This window comes from Helianthus annuus, chromosome 1 (assembly GCF_002127325.2).
Source record: "Helianthus annuus cultivar XRQ/B chromosome 1, HanXRQr2.0-SUNRISE, whole genome shotgun sequence".
Classification (NCBI taxonomy): Eukaryota; Viridiplantae; Streptophyta; class Magnoliopsida; order Asterales; family Asteraceae; genus Helianthus; species Helianthus annuus.
The window spans coordinates 83587177-83599758 of record NC_035433.2 but is presented as its reverse complement, the minus strand read 5'-3'; the positions used below and the strand labels follow the sequence as shown (position 1 = coordinate 83599758).

General features: G+C 40.7%; 1 non-coding gene across 1 annotated transcript; it reads left to right on the top strand.

The window, feature by feature from the left end:
* The first annotated feature begins 1054 nt into the window (after positions 1-1054).
* On the top strand, positions 1055-1161 carry LOC118482939. Its single transcript, XR_004869276.1, has one exon. It is a non-coding gene; the product is annotated as a small nucleolar RNA R71 (small nucleolar RNA).
* The last annotated feature ends 11421 nt before the right edge of the window (positions 1162-12582 follow it).

The following is a 12582-nucleotide window of genomic DNA, read 5'->3' as shown; positions in this document are numbered from 1 at the left end:
TTTCTTTTTATGTGTAAGGAAGTCCCTCATAAATTTAGAATATTTGGGCATTTGGGTTAGGACTTCGATAAAAGGAATATTGACATGCAACTGTTTTAACAGACTTTCGAATTTTGCGAACTGCTCATTGGTCTTTTGACGAATTAACTTACCGGGGTACGGAACTCGAGGAGCCTTGGTAGGCTCTGGTGATGGGGGAGAGTTCTTTTCTTGCAGATGTGTTGGCATTGTTTCTTCCGTTGGTGGAGGTACTTCTGCAGGCCCCACGGTGCGGTTTCGTAGTGTGATGAGGTGAACTTGCGCCTTTGGGTTTGTTTCGGTATTGCTAGGTAATGCGCCTTGCGGTCTCTCGGAAAAATTTTGTGCTAGTTGATTTATTTGTTTTTCTATGTTTTGAATGCTAGCTTGTTGATTCCTAAAATTAGATTCTAATTGTAGAAATCTCTCCGAGTTTTTCTTATCAGTGTCGGAGACGAGGCGAGATATAGTATCTTCGAGCCTTTCTCGTCCACCTTGTTGTTGAGTGAAATTTTGTGACTCATTTCTTGATTGCTGAAAGTTTGTTCGTTGGGTTTGTTGGTTACTACTATTGCCGGTTTCCCTCCAACCAAGGTTTGGGTGGTTTCGCCATCCTTGGTTGTAAGTTCCCGTTGGAGGACCCGACGGCCTAGGTCTATTGTCAATGTAGTTTACCATTTCTTGCTGATCGTCCGTTTCTTTCATGCAACTCCAATTTTCATGTGACCCACCACACCCTTCACAAGCCATAACCAAGACTGTTTTTGTCATTTCTAATTTTTTTATTTTTGAAGAAAGGGCCTCGATTTGGGCTTGTAAAGAGGTGCTTTCGTCGACCTTATGGGCGCCCGGGGCGATAGACTTATTTCCCCGGGGAGTGTGCCATTGAAAATTGGTTTGAGCAATTTCCTCAATCTGATTATATATTTCGTGTGGGCGTCGATTACCTAAAAGTCCCCCGGAGCTAGAATCAAGTTTCTGCCTAGTGTGTGGCAACAATCCATTGTAGAAAGTGGATACTTGTTGCCATATTGCGAGGCCGTGATGGGGACACTTGCGTAATAGCTCCTTGAACCTTTCCCATGTTTCATATAAGGATTCCCCGTCCTCTTGTGAGTATGTATTAATTTCAGCCATTAATTTAGCAGTTTTAGAAGGAGGAAAATACTTATATAGAAACTTTTGGGCTAGTTCATCCCAGGTGTTTACCGATCCAGCTGGGAGGGTGTTGAGCCAAGCTTTCGCTCGGTCTTTTAGTGAAAATGGAAACATACGGAGGCGGATGGCGTCGTTTGATGCTCCATTGATCCGAAAGGCATCACATATTTCTAAGAAATTAGTTATATGTAGATGAGGATCCTCGTCCGCAAGCCCGTGGAAGGTTGCGGAGTTTTGGAGCATTTGTATCAAATGCGGTCGAAGTTTGAAGTTATTGGCTTCGACATTCGGAGCATTGATAGCGGCGCCTAGATTACCTACGGTGGGCCGTAGATAATCTATAAGGGTACGTTGGTCCGCCATTGGGGGTGGATCACCCGAAACCTTCTCTTGGTTTTTGGCTTTTAACCTTTTTCTGAGAAAGCGTTCGGGTTCTTCTAGCGGTTCCTTTATGTCTTTATTGGAACTGGAGCTCATACACTATGTGAGGATGGCGTCGGGTTCCAAGTCCTGCAATAAAAACAGAAAAGAATGTTGGTCAGAAGGTTCACCACGGCCCCGTGTTGAGCGAACACGGCCCCGTGGTCGGAATTACAGTGATTGTTTTTCAGATCCCAGTTACTGGAAGTTGGACACGGCCCCGTGTTGCACCGGCACGGCCCCGTGGTCAGCCTTCTGTAACTTGAAAAACAAAAACTGCCAGTAACGTTGCTGAGCACGGCCCGTGTCCGACCAGGCACGGCCCCGTGCTGAGCTCTGCGGAAGCTGAAAATCTAAGAAAAATCCTAAAAAAATTAAAGAAAAATAAAAATATGATTAGGCCGTTGATTCCTAACTTTCTTAAAATCCTTGTGTCCCCGGCAACGGCGCCAAAAACTTGATGTGCGTGAAGTGTAGTATTATTTTTGATGAGTATTTAAGCCATTTTTACACTTTTAGCCAAGTTTTAAATTTATAAAACACGATATTCACTAACACTAAACACACATATGGGCAAGTGCACCCATCGTGGACGTAGTATAGTGTTGGTAAGATACCGAGGTCGTCCAAGGACACAAGAGCTTTTAGTACTGGTTTATCCTCAACGTCTAATCAAATCAAAAAGTTAGAAAAATGTTTTAAACTAAGAAAAATAAAAACTAACTAAATGCTGAAAATAAAAATAAAAACAGATAGACAAGATGAATCACTTGGATCCGACACGTGTATTAGTATAACCTTTGATTATTTTCGCACTTTTCCACTTGTTTAAGAGATTATCTTAGTTATTGTAGTAGGCCCCTCTTTTGAAGGCGACGTTACCCTCAACCCAGTAGTTTGAGTCGGCAAGGATACAATCCTAAAGGGTCGGATTATTGAAAGATAATGAATTAAGTTATTAATGCAAATTATGGTAGGCCCCGCTTTTGGCGGTGACGTTACCCTCGGCTAAGTAGTCTGAGTCAGCAGGGATACAGTCCTAAATAGCCGGGTTATAGTATTAATAGTAGTTAACTTATGAGGGGGTCAAAGAGTTTGGATCCCCGCCATCCAATACCTATGGGCATTGAAGGAGATCCTACTAAATTTGACCCAGGTCCCAAGCAGGACCTCTAAACGCAGAACAAGGGCAAGACCCTTACCAAACCGTTCCCTTAACCCCTGACCAGGTAGCCAACATATCTCCATATAGACCGTGGAGATATGAATGGTGAAAATCTTTTATTTTATATAGACAGTAAAATAATGCCAAGACACCACGGACAAACGATAAGGAAAGATCACCTTCAACATAAGTAACTAGTTATTAAAGTCATTAATACAAAACCAAATAAAAAGTGCAAAAGATTAAAAATAAAAAGTATTATACTAAACACTTGTCTTCACCAAGTGATGTAAGAGACTTAGGCAAACATGGCCTTGATTGTCAAGAACTCTTACGATCAATCTTGGATCCCGAGACGACTCACACACTCTACGATGGACAATGGATGATGGTGGTGGATGATGGTGTTATGATGGTGGTGGGTGGTGGATGAGGTGTGAGAGAGGTGGTGTGCCAAGGGATGAGAGAGAATGAAGCCAAGCTCCTCTATTTATAGGCTGAACAGAAGGCTGGACACGGCCCCGTGTCCGCTGGACACGGCCCCGTGCCCGTCTGACATTCTCTCACTTCATTAATTGTAATTGCGAATTACAATTAATGCGCCTGCTGTACTTTCACCACGCCCCCGTGCTCGCTGGACACGGCCCCGTGGTGGGCAATGGAAGCTTCTACTAGTTTGTCTTTTCTGCTGCTTCCTGGGCACGCCCCCGTGTTCGCTGGACACGGGGCGTGTTCAGACTCTGTTTCTTCTCCTTTGCCTTGGGAGGTGCCGTTGAGGGTCCGGGCAGTCCACTTTTGTTCCTTTTCTTGTATTTTATGGTATAATTAGTTGTCTTTTTGCTTCTTTTGTGATTTTGAGCTCATTTCATCCTGAAAATACAAAAGGAAGACAAAAACACTCTTTTTCCAACATTAGTACTTAAAAAGGGTTAGTTTTATGCCTTAATTGATGTGATTTATATGTTGCATTTTACACACATCAGTAACATTATGAAGTAAAGTGGGTTCGGTGGTAGTGGTTGGAATGGTGGTATTTGGTGAAGGTTGAGTGGATGTTGGTATAAACGGTGGTACAGGCTCACCCGTAGTAGGTGGTGGTGGTGGTGGTGGATCCATGTATCTCAGCGGTAATCGGTGTAATTGGTGTTGTTGGTGAACCGCTAATTGTGTTTTCCCTTAACAAAATTATGTTTGCTTGCAACGTTCGTTCGATTTCCGGATCAAATGCTAATGGTGAAAGCTTATGAGAGCTTCTAGTACGCATGCACCTGTAAATACCTGCACACTAACACACCCAGCGTAAACCAGAAAAATAACAAACTTAAAAAGAACACAAATAACACACGTTGCGCACTACTCCCCGGCAACGGTGCCAAAATTTGACGTGATGTCGTGGTCACAATCAAATTTAATCTAATTACTACTAATAGCTAGCGGTAAGTGGGTATCGAACACAGGGAGTTTGTGGAATATGTGTTATTTAGAAGATTATCTAACTTACCTAAAATTAAACTAATTGCAAGTAAAGTAAAATTCAAAAGTTGATTTGAGTGAATTGGTTTTAGAACTAAATTTAACTAAATAAATTGCAAAAGAAAAGTTTGGTTGTAAACAAGTTAGAGAATAATGACCACCTTTAGTTTCCGGTTTGCTTCAACGTTTGTGCTATCATTCACTAGAAAGAACTACATAGACATAGTTCATGTGCAATTACTTGTTGTGATAAAAGGGAACTAAGTACTCAGATTCCTAGAACGTGAGGTTGTTACCCGATGACCAATTGACCCTTACCCAATCCTAGTTCTACCCATGATATCTCGATTGCCACCGGCACCAAGAACGTATGGTTTCAAAGAAGAATAATCATAAGCATCAACAATTTACAAACAAATAAGAACACACCATGGTAAACAAAACATAAGTTCAATTTACCATTCTAGATATATGAAAGCAAACACAATAGTCTCCACAAACCTTCAACTAAAGATGACCATAATGTACTTAGCCACTCATGGCTTGGAATAACATCATCACAAAAGTATTATTGTTCATCAAGATCAAAGCAACAAAAACTAAGGATAAAGATAGTGTTCTTCTTCCAAAGTCTCTAAACTTGCTCCCAAAATCGTTCACCAATCAAGTGTAACCGAAAACAATGATAAGACACCATAAATCCCCTCAACAATGACAATAAATGAAGGAGTTACAAGTTTGCATCAGTCGGCACCGTAAGCTACGCCACCTGCCGTAGCTTACGGCAGGCAATATGATCTTCAAAGTCAACACAGGGTCGTAACCTACGGCGCCAGCCGTAGGCTACGGCGCCTAGGGTTCTTTTACGGTGACAATATACTGTTTTACTGCGGACAAAAATGCACAAGTGGGTGCTGTAACCTATGGCAGGTGTCGTAGGTTACGGTGATGACTGAACTTTTCTTCTTTGTTTTGTTTGTTGCATCTTGAGTTCTCAAACTCGTTTCTTCTTCTTGCAACTTCCATTTAATCATCATAAAGGCATATTTTATGCACTTTAATATCTGCAAAACCAAACAACTCATAGTTACCAAGTTCAAGCAAATAATCAAGTAAAGTATGGGATTTTAATCTTTTTAAACCACTTAAGGGTTGTCCAATGGACCACCCGTCAATTATCATAACAAGTATTATTAGGAACTGGATTTACCCCACTGATCAATGTGCTCCGTTGATTCTTGGGGTTTGGTTGAGTATCACTTGGCAGCTTCCCTTGTTGTTGCTTCAGCTCCTTCACAACGGTTGCAAGTTGGGCCATTTGTGTGGTTAATGATTGAACGACTTTATCTCGCATCTCCTCCTTTTGAGCAAGATTTTCAATTCAAGCCTTTGATTTTGTAAATCAAGTTGAATTGCTTTTAACATCTCCATCATATCATTATTCACCTGACCATTACCTTGCTGGTAGTTCCTTTGATAACCAACGTTATTTTCCCATTGATAGTTATTTTGATTTCGGGGCTGGTAATACTGATTGTTGCCTTGGGAACCCGAATACCTGTTCCCACTACTTTGCAGCATATTCACATCATCCTGCTTACCAATTATATTAGGGCACTGATCACCGATGTGCCCTATATCCCCACAATGACCGCACAACGAGTATTGTCCACTAAAATCTGGTGGATTGTCCACCGCTCTCACTACCGATTGTCGTGTACTTCTAGAAGATTGAGCCTTGCGCTTTGATGCCCTTGCGGTTCTTTCCAAATATTCCCAATAATCATCTTCGTAATTCGTTCCGAAAGTACCATTGGATATCGAATTTACATCCCTGGCATCTTCATCTGTTAGGCCTTTGTGGAATGTATTAATAAGCTCCCACAAATATATCTCATGATGTGGACAGTTCTTGAGCATCATTTGAAACGATTGAACGCTTCGTGAAATAACTCACCGGGCTGTTGTCGAAACCCTCGAATATCCTTCCTTGCATTGTTAGTACCATGGTTGCAAAAGTCGTTAGGCGCTCCCTAGTCGGTCGACTGGGGAGTTGAGAGTACTCGGCGTAGGCGGAGAGTACTCGGACATGTTAACTTATAAAGAAATTAGTTTTTAGAAATTAAATATATGTCAAATAACATAAATTTACCAATATCTATAACAAAATACGTGAAAATGATATTCATTATTTAATATGATAGGCATAGAAATTATGTTTTATTATTGTTTAAGTCAAACTCGGCCCGAGTTGACCTACTAGATATGATTTTGGCCTAGGTTGACTGCGTTTGACCGATTCCGAGTAATTAGGCGGAGTCAAAGAAAGTCGCCTCGGCAGCCTGCCTTGTAGCGACTACTCGGGGAGTACTCGGCCTCGGAAACCTTGTTTTACAACCATGGTTAGTACGCAAATGAGTATAGAACTCATCTAAAAATTGTTGCTGCATTTCGCCCCATGTGAAGATCGAAGCTGACGGTAGCGAATGAAACCATTGCTGTGCTTTGTCTTCAAATGTGAATTGGAAAAGTACCAATTTCACATCATCAACTGAGAACCCTTGGCTGCTGATTGTGTTGCAACGTGCATCATATGCAGCAATGTGTAGATATGGTTCTTCATGTGCGTGACCATGAAACTTAGGCAGACTGGAAACTGATTGTGTTCGTACTTCGAATGACCGCCCTCCTTGTAGTTGCGGAATCACAACCGGTGATGGGTTGTTAACTATAGCAGGCCTGAAGTGGCTCTCTATACCTCGAACTGGACCTTGATTATTTCTTCGTGGAATTCCTTCCGGTAAAATCACCGGTCGGTGTAGGTTTCGTGGCAGCGGTCTTGCCTGACCCTGCATCTGAGGTATCGGCAGTGGTAATGGAATGTCCACCACCGGCCTTCTCGGAGCAGGCTGCTGATTGAGTGGGTCAGGTTGATGATATTGTTGCGGTATCTGTTATTGTATTGTCGTTGGTTGCACATATTGTTGATACCCTACATTCCCTTGATTGACTCTTTCGAATCCACCTGCCCCAACTGTTTGCCTCTCGTAGATACCCGTATTGACCATTTATCTCTTGTTTTGACCCACGTAGTTATCATATTCCTCATAGCCATCGTCGAATTCCCCTGAATTATTTCCTTGATCAGAAATGGCCGATCTATAAAGATTTGGCATTGGCTGACTTTGCTGTGAAATAACTGGTCGGGCGGCTGGCGGAATTGATGTTGCATTAGGTGCTTGAGTTTGACTCGGTAATGGAGTGTCATCAGGAATGATCCTAATGTAAGGAGAGGACTGCTATAAATTAACAGTCTGGGTCGTAGTTGGGTGTTGAAGATATGTTGCTTGGGTAGAAGTTGGTTGAATGTTATCAAGGTTTGGGGAAAAGGTTGAGAATGATGGTACTGGAGATGTAGAAGTAGGTTGTGTAGACTGTGGTGGTGGTATGGTAGTGTTTGGTGAAGGATGGGTAGGTGTTGGTGAGAATTGTTGTTGTGGAAGTGGGTTTTGCGGTTGTTTCTCCGAAGTCGCTGAGTTCTCCATTGCCTTGAGTGTTGATGTTGGTGATTGAAGAATCTTGTTCTCCCGATGTAGTACTCTCTTTTTATGCTTCAATGTCCTCTCAATCTCCGGGTCGAACACTAATGGTGATGATTTCTCGGAATTCCGAGTATGATGCATACACTTCCTAGATCACCTGCACAAACAAAAACAAGAAAACCTCGCGTAAATCCGAACAAAACAGAACAAATTAAAAAGACACTATTTTTGGATTTTTTTTGTATATTTAACTAACTAGAACTTAACACTAAGCACTTTGCGCACGCCTCCCCGGCAACGGCGCCATTTTGATGTCTGTGGTTATGGACATGCAAAAACCAACTAAACTATGTAGATATGATAAGTCGGATATCGAACCAGAGGAGGATTGTTGAAAGTGTGTAATGCTCAGTTTTGATTAACTACTATTGAAAGAGTAAAACTCAGTTGTTGGATTTGATTGATTATCTAAAAATTACGAACTAAAAGTGAGATTTAAATCAATAGAAAGAACAATGGTTCCTCCAGATTTTAGGTTTTACAACTAGATTCAATTATGTGTTTAATCGAAACACTCACATAGACATAAGTGTTTAACTTAATTCATCAATTGTGATAACCAACGACTAGGTACTCCGGTCAATACATAACGGGAGGTTATCGAATGATTATCAATTACAATTACAAACCCTAACCCCATGTCAAATATATCCCAATTACTAGAACTCTCGGGAACTGAATGCTTAGAAATTAAGGTTTAAATAAATGCAATTATTTACAATCAACAAATCAAATCAAGGTGAAAAGCATCGAATGCTTAGATCACCAAGTTATACGATTGTCACAAACACATAAAATTGTCTAACTTACAAAAACCCTCCATTCGGAGGAAACCAGTAGGAGACTAGCCGCTCATGTTGGTTGATGGATCTTCAAAAGCCCTCCTTTTGTCTTCCGTCTACTGCCGTCGAGATGATGATATTATATGAGATATATGATGATGATTTGATGTGTGCGGTTCCCTCCAAAAGTTGTTCCTTGCTGCCACTGATGATGATTCTTGTATATTTAATGTTGACCAAAAATTCCCTTGTGAAAAGCTGCCCAAGTCCCAGTGTGTATATCGATCCCCCCAAAAGCCCAAGACTGCCGTCAAAGCCCCCCTCACATTCAGCCACTATTCAGCCCAAAAGGGAAGTCCATGTGCATGTATGTGGGCTTTCAATTGATGATGATGTATGCGGTTATGTTGTGGTGATGGAAAGGAATCACATCCCCAAAGGCCCACCTTCAATGATGATGTTGTTGATATTTTCTCCACGTAAATGTCTGATATCATGATGATGTCCAAAAGTGGCGGCTGCCTCCCTATATTGAATATGATGATTATGTTTTTGTATATCCCAATGTCAAGTCAGCACCGCCCCCCTTGTCAACCGATGTGTTGATGATGGATTTGATATATCAAAACATAAAAATAAACCCTCACATGCTTCCTTTTTGACTTCCCAGGTCGTAGGTTACAGGTGTGGACTCGTAGGCTACGTTTAAAAAGTTCTGTTCAACATTGTTAACTTAACACATCCACTCGTAACCTACGGATGACAACCCGTAGGCTACGATTTACATTTTCTGTCCCAAAGCACAACAACCACCATAACTCGTAAGCTACGAGTTGTAGACCATAAGCTACAATCGAATTTCCTTGTGAATATCTCCTCTTCACACCAACTTCCATCAAATGACACTTTGGCCCCTCTACTTTAATTCTTCATTTCTCTCACATGTTTAAGTATAAAGTAACTTTCAATAAAGTGCCAATCAACCCCTGAACTTTATACCTCTTTGATTCTTGCACAAGTAAGCTTCACATAACTTTCATAATATACCAAATTGGTCCCCAAACTTCACTTTTTCACACTTCTTCCACTCGTGAGTCCTTATATCACCCGAACAAGCTTTAACATCCATCCTTGAGCTGCGATATCCCATCCTATACTCACAAATTCATCTTTAACCATCGTAAATGCATCGAATTACGTGCTTTACCTGCGAATCACTAAAATCTCATAGTTACTTCATTCTAAGCAAGTAAACACATCAAATACGCATAAATCATTATATTTACACACTCTAAAGCTCGGGTTTCACCCTCTCCATCACTAAACAACTTTCTGAACACATTATTCAAACCCTTATTCCGATTTGATGTTCTTAGTTCATTTATAAAACAAAAAAAACATGCAATTACTTTCTGAAACATATAAACATTAAGACTTTACATTGTGTACCTTTAGTAGTTGAAAATCAGATGCGTTTTCCGGCGACTCGGTTGCTCCGACGATCTTGATCTGGGTTTCTCTGTCGTCGCAATCTGAATGTGAGAGAGAGAAGATATGCAAGTGGGAATAAAAGGTTAATTGAAGAAAATGGAAACTATTTAGGTATGGAAACTAAGTTTCCAGGTTTTGAATTTTATTATATTGTGTAGTTACAAAAATACCCATATTCATTTAATTAAATAGAAAAAATTAACAAACTAATTACCATCATGCCATTCATTTAATATCTAAAGATGATGAAAATCAACGGTCAAGATCTGTTCACACAGTTCACTCTTGGGAGGTTGTTCACTCTAGAACCCTACCATGTATATATATATAAAATATGCGAACATAGTTTGTGGATGATGATTGATCACAAATGCCAGAATAGGAAGTCATCATGCAACAATAGAAAAAGAAAAGGTTTGCTTTAGAATAACAAAGGTAGTAGATCCATAAATAAAAATTTGTTACCGGTGGAGGGTGCCATAGCGCCCCATAGCGCTCAGCCACATCGCTCCAGCCGGCGTTATTGGTTGATTTTTTGTGTCCTCGTGAAGCTGAAAACACCGGAGAAATTGTATGTTTTCAAAAAATGACCGTTGAACTGTCATGTTAATTAAAAAAACTAATTCTTTTAAATTTATATATATAATCACCCTTTCAACTCATTCTTTTAAAAACCTACACACTCAACTACCATCTTCTCTCTATCTTTACTTTATAAAAATCTAGGTTTTTATACAATGCATCCCTACAACAAAGGTTTTGTTCTTCCACGTTCTAGTGCGGACACAAACCAGACGACCAATCCTAGCCATCCCGTTTCTCCGGTTCCTACTCGACCCACCCCCTACGGATCTGGTTTGTCGTCTACAATCAAAATCAAACCGGATTCATGAACCTATTGAATCAACCCCTCTCATGGGACCCAAATCTATACCTTTGGAACCCGAATCACAACATGGGAGGAATCGGGTCGTCTCAAGCCTTCGGCTCGGCACAGGCATTCGACTCGCCATGACGCGAGCCCGATTTCGTCCCGGATACCCAACCGGTAGTAGAGGATGCGCAACAAAATAAAACCAAATGCAACCATAAAAAGAAAACCGAAACTTGAACGAAAAAAATGTCGAACCATGAGATGATAAAGAGTACGCATTAACTTGAGCTTGGCTCGACGTGTCGGAGGATCACGAAATAGGTAATATTTTTAAACTTTTTAAAGGGTTCGGTATTAATTTTTTTGTATTAATTTTTTTAGCAAACAACCAAAATAAAATTGTTTTTTGGAACCGAATCCGAGAACTATTTTTCAGGCTCATGGGTAGGGGATTGCTACCGGCTACTGGATTTAATATCGGGCAAGTGGACCGATATCAACAAAAAGTGTATAAATTTTCAATCCGTTTACCAACGGGTAAAAAACGGATGGAAAAGTGGCCATAACGACGAGGACATTACACAGGCCGCCTTAATAGAATATCAAGCCGCTCAAGGTAATTTCCCATACTTGAAGTGCTGGAAAATTCTTAGTAATAGCGCCAAACGGGCCAACGTCCCTACAATGGTAGGAACTACTTCGGGTCGGTCGACAAATAAAAGGCCGTCAAAGAGATCGAAAACCAACGAGTCGGTTGAACCCGAAACGCCAATGTCCGATGCTCGAAACACGGACGCAAACGATGTTAATCCGTTATTCACTAGAGAGGAAGGGGTGGATGAGCCGACGGAAGAGCTAGCACGACCCGCCGGAAGAAGAAGGGTTGCAAGATCGTGGAGGCTGGAGTCATTGTCGGTGGGATCCAACTTGACTAATGCCTTTACGGAGATGAACCAACGCCTTCAAGACATACACGACCTAGGGGCTCAACGTATGGAAGAGAACCTGGAAGTGACCGAGATTATGGGGGATATGCAATGAGAAAAAGACTTTGAATTTTACTCGGAACCGCACGACCACATAATCGGAAAAGCGTTGAAGATGGAGATACAATAAAAGTAGCGAATAAAAAAAATATAATCTTTGAGTTTTTTTAACTTTATTGTAGTGTTTTTTAATTTTATTGTAATGTTTTTTAATTTAATGAAATGATTTTTTTTAAATTTTTTTAATGGTTTTTAATTTTATAAAGTTAGAAATTAATTATAAAAAATAGAAAATTAATAATTGAGTAATGATGAGTATGGGGCTTTATGACTACACTGTCTTGTGATATAAAGCCCCATAAAGCCCCCCTTATGCACGTTTTGCTACTTTTCGCATAACGTTCCCTAAACGGCTTTATGACTACACATGGTCTTAACCAAAATGTCAGACCTTTTTGGGTCTTACTGATTCAGATCAGGTAGGCTATTTCAAACGTTTTTATTAGGGTAAGTTACATATTATGACCTTTATGTTGGGATTACTTGTAAGTTGCAAACGCTCACGTTAACTTTAAGGCCACCCGGGGTGGCATGATTTTTGTCCGTGATGAAA